Source organism: Aethalodelphis obliquidens, unplaced genomic scaffold, assembly GCF_003676395.1.
Source record: "Aethalodelphis obliquidens isolate GAN/ISIS:26980383/991018 unplaced genomic scaffold, ASM367639v1 scaffold33, whole genome shotgun sequence".
NCBI lineage: Eukaryota > Metazoa > Chordata > Mammalia > Artiodactyla > Delphinidae > Aethalodelphis > Aethalodelphis obliquidens.
This window is the reverse complement of record NW_020837977.1, coordinates 6,307,244-6,319,629: the sequence shown is the minus strand read 5'-3', so window position 1 is coordinate 6,319,629 and position 12,386 is coordinate 6,307,244.

Here is a 12,386-nt window from a genome sequence, read left to right as displayed (position 1 = left end):
TTAATAATCAAATGACAAAATCTGGAAATGGATTAAGGCTTTTTGGCTGCCAGATGATCTTCCAAAACAATGTTGAAAAATTAAAAGGAATAAACTAGGAGTGTATAGATTTCATTTTTCTTAACATACGTTTTGATTCAAAAATTAAGGGAAAACTGGGACCATTTTTTTTTTGAAGCCAGTTTAAAAAAGGTAAATATTTGGCTGAATACAAAGTTATATCAAATTCAAATATTTACATTTTAAACAATGTCACCAACTGCCAAAGGATTTTTCCTTTTCAATAGCAACGAAAGGTTATAGGTTTTTCTTTACCAAAATCTGCTTTCTTCTTCTCTTTACCATGTGATTAACAGACCTTGAGGAAAGAAATTCTAAGTGAAGCTTCATTGTTAAAATCCTGGGCTAGGAGCTTGGAGATTTGGGTACCATATTTCTAGATAAAGACTTATGAAAATTTTCAGAGATCAGGAACTACAGAAATGACATTTTAAATTAAAGTCTAATTTTAAAACTTGATAATTTTGTTACTGTAGTAAATGCTGTTTTCAGATTTTTATTGTTTCTTATAATAGAAAAAATACTCTTAGTAAAGTTATATTCTGGTTAACTTTCTTATTAATTAGCACACATCAGTACTTTTAATAATTCGGGCTTGTACTTCTGAGTTTTTTCTGAAAAGAATAAATAAAAATGTTTCATAATTGTCTAAACTTCGGATAATTCGTGAAACCAACATGTTTCTCTGAGTCTTTGTCTTATGCAGAATGTTCATCTTCCATGTATACATCAGGCAAACCTGTATTTCTCAGAGATTGAGAGAATTATTTCCTACCCCAAATAGTTGTATTTCATTTTAGAGAGCTACACCCAAACTAGATTTTCATCTGAGGAAGGAGCTGTTACAGAAGTGTTAAAAAGAACAAATCCAGCTTTATAATCAGATAATATCCCATAAACAGTGTAAATATAATCATCTAGCCTAAGAGAAAAACAATGGGGTTGTTCTAGAGAACAAAGAGTTTTGCCAAACACAGGAAAACTCTGTGAGTCAAAAAACCCCACAAATGATCTTTTCTAGAATATTAAGGATATAAAATTGTAAGGAATAAGTACCCAGGAAAAAAGAGTAAATGAGAGTATTGGTCTTATTTGAGTTTTCAGTTCTTACTCCAGGCAGGGAAAATTCACCACAGCTCTGGATCATCGCTACGAAGACCACACCTCATCTTTTTTATGATCTCAGTTCCCTGCGAGTCTCAGTTTACATCCTATAGCAGCTAGGTTTGAAGAAGGAATTTCTTTTCTCTCAGCAGCAGTTACATCTGTGCCCAGGAGCCACCTCTTTGCGAAGGGATGACCAGTTAGCAGCAGCAAGGAAGAGTTTTAGGAGAGAAGACAATCAGAGTGTTCACTTACTATGAGCTTCAGAAGAAAGGGTCTAGGTTGTCCCTTTATATCACATCCCCCTGGCATACAAGCAGATACACAGAAATCTGTCTGTAAAATTGCCCCCTGGGTCCATGTCTTCAGGCAGTCTTACAGTTAAGCCTGTCTCATAATGAAAGAGCTTCTCTGATACTACAGACAATTGCAAATGCAGGGCCACCTATGATGGATGGTCTGTTATTAAATCCTGATCTGTTGGGAATTCAACATTACGTGAAACAAGCAATGCAGGAAGAGAAAATATCTGCCAGCATGGCCTTCGGTACAGATTATTCTCTTAAGGAACACTTAATGATTAAAAAGTGTTACAGTGATGTTTTGGTATAATTTATACCATAAGACTTCATCATTGTTAATTTGCGTATATTGAATTTCTCTAACTAAACTCTACATTTATTATGGATCTTAGCGTGTATCTCTCCATGTTTTATTGTTGAGTGTTTACTTAACTGATAAAGGTTTGTAGTAGATAGTGCATGGGCAAATAATTTATAGCAAGACCTTGGGCATGACTCAGTGTATGCTTGATGCCTGGAAAAATGACAACCATTGGGTACTGACTTGGTCTTATAATGCTGAGTAAAGTCTCATAGAATTACATGAGAAATGAAACTTGACACTTCTGGCTTCAAAATTTAATTTTGAAAAAGGGGAATCATGGCATCCCCCAAATGGCACATGTCTGCTGACTAAGCAGTGTAAGATGCTGTAACTAAATCCTAAAAGTGAAGGCTGGAAATAGAAATAATTGGAGAAAAGGAAAGAAAATTGTGTTAGTAAATTCAGCAACCACTAATCCCTGCTTTTTGATCAAAGGCGTCTAGACACTACCTAACTCCATTCTAGCTTTTATGACTGCTGCAAAGGAGTGTGCATTCTTATTATCTTATTTACAGTGTTAGACGATGTCTGTGTAAACAAACATCTTCTGAACACTTGTGCGTTTGTCAGAGTTGCCTGTTCTCTGGGCTTATTTAGAAATCTGATTTGGTGTTAACTAGCCTTCTTTTGGAAGCTACGCTCAGCAGCCCTCAGACTTACTACAACTGAAAAACAGACATGCCATTTTGTACTTTGTGCTCTAGCTCTATCCTGTGTAAGGCATCCTCCAACTCCCAAGTAACACTTTTCCAAGAGTGTAGCAGACACTACAGACATCTTACCTCTAAGACTCAGAGTTTGGGGGGGACAATCTTTACCTCAAATATTTTTGTCCTTTTGTCCTATGTCATTTACACTTTTCATGTCCTGAATACTTAGTTTTTGGAAAAAAAAAAAGATCATCATAAATAGGTGACCCCATCTCTCCATTGGAAAGAATAACGTCAAACATTTATTTGAGAACTTATATTCCAGGTGCTTTGCATCTATAGTCCCTACAACAGTCCTTCAGAGGAAAATATCATTGTCCTTGTTTTACAAATAGGCAAACTGAGAACTCAGGATGAGAAGTTACTTCTCTGACCACAGTGCTAGTAAACCAAGAATTCAGGATTAAACTGGAGCCTAATTCTAAAGCTCTTGTTCTTATTATACGACTCTAGGAAGTGTCATTAGTTCAGGCCAGTCTTAGGAGTATGTTGAATGGAAGACCTCTGTGATGTGATCTGCCTGCGAAGGTCCGCTTCTCAAAAGTTTTTCCTCTGTCCAGGTACCTATGACACACTCCTTTGATGTAAAACGTTGCAACACTGGGGGAGGGAATGGAAATTCACATTCACAACTTATGTTAAATTAGTTAACTGAATTACCCATCAGGACGCTGAGAATGGGATGCAAGACCGATGGGTTTTAATACAGAATGGTTCAGGAAGGGAAGTTGAGAACTTCAGCTGAAAGCTGGAAGGGGTATAATTTGAAGCTCAAGAGATTGTGTAGGGTCTAGTTTCTGCCACTAGGGGACAGTGTGCAGGTGCCAGAAATAGGGGCCGGAGGCAGCACTGAGAAAACAAACTCGGATCGAAACGGAAACTCTTTTTCAGTTAGTAAGACTTGGCAAAGAGCCCCTGGCAGGTAAACCCCAAACTGAAACTATAAATCAGAAGTTACTTAAGATCAGGTCCATCTGAAGACCTGAACATATATCCTGACTAGGTGAAGGCAGAATGTACTCACCGTTATGACTGCTAACAAGTGATGCTTTTAAATGACGATGTGACGAAGTCGTCTCAAATTTATTAAAAATTCCCTTATTGATTACATTTTAGGGTGATCACATGACAAAGAGAATAGAGGAAGGTCAAAAGAAAGAGCCAGACTAAGAGGTGTATTTTATAAATTACCAAGATTTAAGTATAAGCATCTCATTTTTTTAAATGAAAGAAGTACTCTTAAATGTGTTAGATAACTGTTAAAGGTCATTTCAATCCTTTATCTCGTCATTCTTTTAGTCAAGACAAATTATACAGTGAGAGGAAGGTATCCAAGTGATGTTAAATATTTAAGAAAATATTTAACGTTCTTCAGCAAAACCTCACCTTTAGTTTTATTGCTTTCAGATACTTTAGTGTTACCTCAGCTCATCTGGGAACTCTTTGTTGCACTAGGACTTGTATTTTGCAACAAATGTTCATATTCTTTTCTGTAAACATAGCTACTTGTGTATTTTTTAATATGGTTTGAAAATCAAGAGGGTTTAAAATTTTTGTAAAAATAATTACTCCAGGAGATCTAATGTACAGCATGATGACTATAGTTAATAATACTGTATTGAATACTGGAAATTTGCTAAGAGAATAGAGTTTAGGTGCTCTTATCACGCACACACACAAAAGGTAACTATGTGAGGAGATGATACGTTAATTGGCTTGACTGTAGTAATCATTTCACTATGTATATGTATATCAAATCGTCATATTGTAAACCTTAAGTATACACAATTCTTATTAAAAATAAATTCAATCAGTCTTGGTTAAAAAAAGAAAAAAAATAATTACTCCAGGAAACTGTGAGGTATTTAGATTTATTCTTATTTTCCTAAATATAAATACCTTCATTTCATGGTTGGGAAAACATATTCAAAATGGTAGTTTGCATCCTTCATGATTTAACAACAGGAGCATGCGTCTGCAAAAGAGCACAGTGAAAGTTAATTGCTGTCTACTTGGAAAGCCCGAAGCAGATTTTGCCCCTGGCGAGATAATTTTACAAAAGCGGGAACAAAAAGTGAGCCAGGCTGTCTCTCAATCATTACTGTGTCAGATGAAAGCTTCTCTCTCTCCCATTCATCATCTATCTATCTATCTATATATAGACAGATAGATGATGAACTTAAGAGGCACACATTCAAAATGACTGTTTATAACCAAAGCAGGAAAAAACCCATAACAGAACACACAGTATCACAAAAGGCTTCATCTGTGCCAGTGGATTTTGAGTGATGTATTTCTAGAGTCTAAAAGTACAAATTATCTTCTGGGTAAAATACCTGCCTGTGTGAGCTTTGACTTAACTTCATGTAGGTCTTTCAGCACTGGGACTTAACATTCTGACCTAACATTTAATGTATTAATCCTAATTTTAATCCGATACCAAGGCTCTCTGTTGTATTGAATCAATTCAGGTTAATTCAGAATTATGTTGCTCCCACCCAGAATCAATAGACCCACTGTTGGTTCTCTCCAAAGCTGACCACCCACTTTTGTGAGAATCTGCAGTGAATTAGAAAATCTGTCATTGCTGGGGAGACTGGGCAGCTCAGATATGGTCTGTCATTCTCTCTGGTCTATACAATACCCACCTTTTGTCCACCGTCTCCTAAAGTAACCTGACATAACTGAGCCTGCCAGTCAATGAGATCTTTATTCTCCTGGAAGGAATGCCTTGCACACCAGCATTATTAAGAAATTTCTGGACAATGTTTAGTGGCTGAAGAATAATCCAAGTTTCTATTAAAAAGCCATCTGGGTAATTAATAGCACATTTGTTCTCAGCCTCCTCCCAATTTGTCCATTAGTGGAATAAAAGCTCAGGACAAAGGGTAATGTGGTTCAGTTATATTTTACAAGAATTCTTCAGGAAGTTGAAAACACATGATAGTTTTCCAAAGATACATATGTTCATGGGCTCCTAGAGCAGCAAATAGGAAAACCCATGAGCTTTAAACTGAAGTTTTCTGCTACCACTAGCTATTTAACTGAAGAAAACTGATATGGAATATTGACAATCCATCCTTAGAGATGACGGGCGTTGCTGCTGGTATGCCCCCCAAACATGTATAGACTAGGATGTCTCCGTCATATTTAAGTTAAAAAAATTTTCCCTGAATATTTACAAATGTGAAAAGGCAGGACTTTTATATCCTTTTACCTGATAGTTGAAGGCTTTTCTGGGCTCTCTTTTTGATGTATTTTCATGAGTAGTAGCCTCGGGCAGCATATTTCTGCACCATTGCCAAATAAACTGTTTTTCTTATTGATGCTTTCTCTGTTAGTTTGCCTTTTTTCCTAAACTGCATGTACAGAGAAACTTTGAAGTCCCAGATATTTGAAGATAAAAGTTAAAAACACCTCGGCAAAGTTAAATGAGGATTTAGTGTGTTTCTTTCTGTCTTTTAGATTTATTTTAAAGCAGTGATCAGCTAAACAGCACAGGAACCTGGAATTTATAGGGATTACATTGCCACAGAGTATATCTGTGTGTGTGTGTGTGTGTGTGTGTGTGTGTGCCTGTGTGCGTGTGATGGGGGATGTGGTGGAGTGGGAATGTGGGCAATGTCGAGGTCACAACCAGTGAATCTGCAAATATACTCCAGCAGGTTGGGAGATGATGAGATGGAGAGAGTGACAGAAGAGAGACAGAAAGAGAGGGAGGGGGTGGAGTAAAGTGGGGGTGGGGGGTGGGGGTCGGGGGGGGGAGAGAGGGGGCAGGGGAAGGGGAGAAAGAGAAAGAAAATCTCTCTTAGATAAAGGTCTGTATATTTTGAAGGTCTCAGATCCTGCAAGACATTAGTTTTAGTTACTTTTTACTAGGTGCCAGGCTAAGTACTTTCATGGATTATTTTATATAATTTTTATAACAATGCTATAAAGTAGGTGTTCTCCTCATTTTTAGATGAGGCTTTGAGAGGCTGAGGTCACACAGCTAGTAAGTAGCAGAGCCTGCAGTCCCTGTGGCCTCCAGTCACACCCCCTTGCTCACTGACTGCCTTTCTGTTCCTCAAACATGCGGTTCTCTGGACTGGGTAATCCCTTCACCTTGAGTGACCTTCCCCTAACTCTTTCTGTGACTGGGCTTTCTCTTTGCAGCAAATGTCCATTTAAGAAAACATGTTTTAGAAGTGACTGACCTGAGTTGAGTCTTAGTTTCATTTATTCATTCATTTAATGCGTATTACATGTCTAGTATGCCCCAGACACTGTTGAAGGCAAGGTGCGGAGAGAAAATATTTCCATCCAGCCCTTGCCCTCAGGGGCTTACAATTTTATCATGGGAGAGAGACAATCAAATAGACAGCTGCAAAATTATAACAATTCCTGAGGAATTGACTCTTGGGCCAAGATCTGAAGGATGGCATGGTCTTATCTAAGCAGAGAGAAGAGGCAAAACGAGCTGCAGGCAGCTCAGACCTTGTTCTGGGAGGGTGTGTAGGGAGCGTGGCTGGGTCTTAGAGAGAAAGGGAGAGGGAGTGAGTTAGAGTGATTGGGGGTGCGTCACAACACCTAGAGCACAGCCTGTGAGCAATGGGAGGCCACAAAGTGTCGTGATACAGTCAGCAGCCCTGACCCACGGGTTCCACACTCACGGATATGGAGGGAGGGCAGACTGTACCTTGACATTTTACATAAGGGGCTTGAGCATCCACGGATTTGGAACCAACCTTCCCTCCCCAGCCCCATACCGACGGAGCATACTTTGGTATTTCACTTGTGGAGAAGCTCTTCCCCAGACTGATGTCATTCAGGAACTTACCCCTGTCATTTCCTTTCCTTGGGAGATTTCACTGTGGCTTTTAGTGGAACCTTGACCCCAGGATGCCTTCAGCACCATGGGTTCAGGAGAGGGTCTGGAGGGCTCAGCAAACAGTGGTCACTACTACTTTAGGACAGCTTCAGGTATGGGCTGCTCTGACCCAGCCAGGACATGAAGGAAAGCACAGGTTTATTCCTAAACTTAAGTTCCGTTTTAGAAGCACAGACTCCGAGAGAAACCAAGGAATGAACCTGTTTAAATATCCATTTGTGACTAAGTAGTTTTTCGATTTCACTGAGTTAGGAGGTCAGCTGTCCCAGCTGCCAAAGTGTGAGGGGACCACAGAGTCAGAGCCCGGAGGCAGTTCTTGGCCAGGAGGGCTGGGTCTCTCCTCAGCAGAACAAATATTTGTTAGCACTTTACACAAGAATACTCTTGAGCTCATCGTATTTACATTGCAAATGATCTGTAAATAGCACAGCAGTTATGTGTACCTGAAGTTTGTCATTTGTTTGAGGACATTATATAGATAAAAGACGAGAGAAGTGAGTTTTGGAAGGGAGAGGAGTGCCGTGAAAAAGCAAACACAAAGCCTCCAGCAGAACCTCTCTTTGCCAGGGTAGAGACTTAAAAGGCCACCCCAAAATGAATCCCAAGTGAGCCCTCCCTCCAGCATCTCCCTTGGCAGGTTAAGTGGACCTAGACTTATAAACCCAACTGTCAGAACAAGTTGTCTCTGAAAAGAGTAAATAGACAGCCCTGCCCTGGCTCTGATACAGGAGTCTCTGGAGCATCATGGGAGGTTTTCTTCCTGTAGGACCTCCCAGTGTCCAGCCCCTGTGGCCTATAACTCATTAGCAACTTCTGGAAGGGAAGAGAAGGCAACCCCTGTCTGCTAGAAACAATGTGTCTTCAACACTTTCTTTTTTTAATTAAAAAAATTTTTTTAAACATCTTTATTGGAGTATAATTGCTCTATAATGTTGCGTTAGTTTCTGTTGTATAACAAAGTGAATCAGCTATACATATACATATATCCCCATACCCGCTCCCTCTTGCATCTCCCTCCCACCCCTCTAGGTGGTCACAAAGCACAGAGCTGATCTCCCCGTGCGATGCAGCTGCTTCCCACTAGCTATCTATTTTACATTTGGTAGTGTATGTATGTCAGTGCTACTCTCTCACTTCATCCCAGCTTACGCTTCGCCCTCCCCATGTCCTCAAGTCCATTCTCTACGTCTGCATCTTTATTCCTGCCCTGCCCCCTAGGTTCATCAGAACCATTTTTTTTTCTTTTAGATTCCATATATATGTGTTAGCATACGGTATTTGTTTTTCTCTTTCTGACTTACTTCACTCTGTATGACAGTCTCTAGGTCCATCCACCTCACTACAAATAACTCAATTTCGTTTCTTTTTATGGCTGAGTAATATTCCATTGTATATATGTGCCACATCTTCTTTATCCATTCATCTGTCAATAGACATTTAGGTTGCTTCCATGTCCTGGCTATTGGAAATAGTACTGCAATGAACATTGTGGTACATGACCCTTTTTGAATTGTGGTTTTCTCAGGGTATATGCCCAGTAGTGGGATTGCTGGGTTGTTTGGTAGTTCTAGTTTTAGTCTTTTAAGGAACTTCCATACTGTTCTCCATAGTGGCTGTATCAATTTACATTCCCACCAACAGTGCAAGAGGGTTCCCTTTTCTCCACACCCTCTCTAGCATTTATTGTTTGTAGATTTTTTTTTTTTTTTTGCGGTACGCAGGCCTCTCACTGCTGTGGCCTCTCCCGTTGCGGAGTGCAGGCTCCGGACGCGCAGGCTCAGCGGCCATGGCTCACGGGCCCAGCCGCTCCGCGGCATGTGGGATCTTCCTGGACCAGGGCACGAACCGTGTCCCCTGCAACGGCAGGCGGACTCCCAACCACTGCGCCACCAAGGAAGCCTCCGTTTGTAGATTTTCTGATACTGGCCTTTCTGACCGGTGTGAGGTGATACCTCATTGTAGTTTTGATTTGCATTTCTCTAATGATTAGAGATGTTCAACACTTTCAAGAGCTAGATTTTCATGTTAACATGAGTCAACACGTGTGGATACATTAGGGTCAGGTGTATAGAGCACTTTCCTGTCTGTTTTGGAATCATGCTTTTCCATTATAAAATGGAAAAAAAAAAGGAGAGCATTTTAAGTAAAGAACAGTTGGTGTGAGAAAAAAAAAACTTTCACAAAACAGTCACAGTGTAAGGGAAGTTACTCCAATCTTTCTGTCTATGCAATTTAAAAATTTTATTGACATGTATTCTACATAAGAGTTATCCCTACATGGTGTTAAGCTTCTGGAAGTATCTTCCTCATTCTCCCAAACCTGTCCCCCAACTGAAGTATGAAATCTCATCATTACTAGATTTTTCTCAATGCGAACATTTTTAGTTGTTTGAAAAGCTTTCTTTAGATATAATTAACAAACATATAATTCATCCATTTAAAGTGTACAATTCAATGTTTTTTACTATATTCACAGGATTATGCAACCATCACCACAATCTAATTTTAGATCTTTTTTGTTCCCCTAAAGAAAAAAGCCCAGGGCTTCCCTGGTGGCGCAGCGATTGAGAGTCCTCCTGCCGATGCAGGGGACACGGGTTCGTGCCCCAGTCCGGGAGGATCCCACATGCCGCGGAGTGTCTGGGCCCGTGAGCCATGGCCGCTGAGCCTGCGCGTCCGCAGCCTGTGCTCCGCAATGGGAGAGGCCACAACAGTGAGGCCTGCGTACCGCAAAAAAAAAAAAAAAGAAAAGAAAAAAGCCCATACCCTTAGCAGTCCCTCCTCATTCCTTTCTACCCCAAGCTGTAGGCAAGCACGAAGCTACTTTCCATCTCTATAGATTTGCCTGTGCTGGACATTTCATATAAATGGGATAATACGATATGTGGCCTTTTGTGACTGTCTTTTTTCACTTAGCATGTTTTCAAGTTTTATCCATTTTGTCACATGTATCAGGACCTCATTTCTTTTTATTGCTGAATACTATTCCATTGTGTGATTATAGCACATTTTATTTTCTTATTCATCAGTGAATGGACAGTGGGTTGTTTCTACTTCTTGGCTCTTTGTAATGCTGCTTTAAACATTTATGTACAGGTTTTTTCCTGTGTGGACATGTAGTTTTATTTCTCTTGGGTAGATACTTAAAAACAGAATTTCTAGGTAACTCTGTGTCTAACATTTTGAAGAAATGCCAGACTGTTTTCCAGAGAGCTACACCATTTTACATTTGCACTAGCAAAAAGATTCCAATTTCTCCACATTCTCACCAATACTTGCAACTGTCTGTCTGTTTCTTTATATGAAGCATTCTTCTTCCTTTACTACTATTTTGCAATTCATATCCCTTTCTTAGCTCCCTCCTTCCCTTTTCCTATCACGTTCCTAATATAATAGCATGAATTAGTTTATCAAATGGCTTTCTTGTGAGAGTGGGTTTTTCTTTGCTTCAGTGCATTGCTGTGCTAGGTTGGGCTGGGGGAAAGTGTAGGGAGATAGAGGTATTAGGCACCAGAAGAAGCATGGGGCCCATGGGGACTTTGACCACTTCACAGACTGTTTAGCCAAAGGCCTGGGTTGGAGACAGGGTCATGGAATTTCGGTCGGTAAGCGCACCTCTGGTTCCTTGAAGAAATGGGTGGAGTTGTATTAGTTGTCTCTAAGGGTAAGTACCTTTTCAAAGATTTCTGGAACTCAGAGTAATCCAGCCTGGTGGAACTCTGCTTAAGAGCTCTAGCCAGTCACTGCCCACCACGACTCAAAATGGGGTCTGAGAATGCTTTCTTTACTGGTCCATGACAGAAATTGAGACCAAGTGTTTAGAAACATTTTTAACAATATGACATGGCTCTGCCACCCAAGCTGGATGAACTCAAGTTTGGTGAACTCATCTCGGTGAATAGGGTTTAACTTGCTCACTCGTTGTCAGATTCACCTAATGAGTTGCATGTGGTATGAGCTGTATTCTAGACACAGGCAGTAGAACCAGGACAGATGGGAAATTAAAAATAAAATTAGTCCTTAGCCACAGTGTGAGAACCACTGCATTACAGGAAAGTAATGCTTTTCAGCATTTTCCTTCCTTCAGCGACATTAGCCTTTGATACAGGAAGGGATGGGGTCTGGGCATAGGAGAATAATGATAGGAGCAGGCATTAACTGAGCACTTACTAAACACTAGGCTCTGTGCTAAGCACTTTACTCATTGTGACTGATTTTAGTTGATACAATTACTATTTCTGTTCCAGGGAACTGTGGGGCAGGAGGCATAAGTACTAGCTCTGTGGTTAGGTTTCCATCCTGATGGGTTAGCAGGGTGGGTCCTGCTTCAGCTTCAAGCCCGCCTAGTTCAGGAGGCTCTGCCCTCTTCACTGATTTGGACTCTGGTCACCTCTCCTCCCCTTGGCTGTCCCTGTCTTGACCTCTGTCTCTGCTGGCTGATTGACCGGATCCCAGGGATATGGGAAAGTCCTGTGAGGCAAGAGGATGCAGATGCAAATAGGAAGAATCAAGGCAGGAAAAGAAGCTGAGGAAGAGCCCAGAGGTGTGAAAGAGAGCTTGGCTGGAGGCCTTTTTTAGGGGAAGAGTTGTAGCAATTGTTGTGGAAAGTGGAAATTTGGGGAATGAAATAGGTGTTTAAAGAACCAAGTGGGAGGTAATCACGTCTCCTGTTTCTCCACAACCTTAGGGCAAAATCCACAGAATTTTATATGCTGTTGGAGTGAGGTGGGTATCTTCCTTTTGCAAACATGGTCCTGGGTGAGAGCAGGGTAGGCTGTCTGGCCATGTTTGGCTTACATTTGAATGACCAGTGCCCTTCAATCTCACTCCCAGCTAGTGTAGCCTGGGACTTGCTGTTTACACTGGGAGAGAAGAGCCTTATAGTTCTGTCTGGTATTTTGTAAGGGTTGGGGTTAGGAATGGGAAAGGGATGGAGTCTCCCTGCCTACTCTCTTCCCAGAGAGTGACCACGTGGG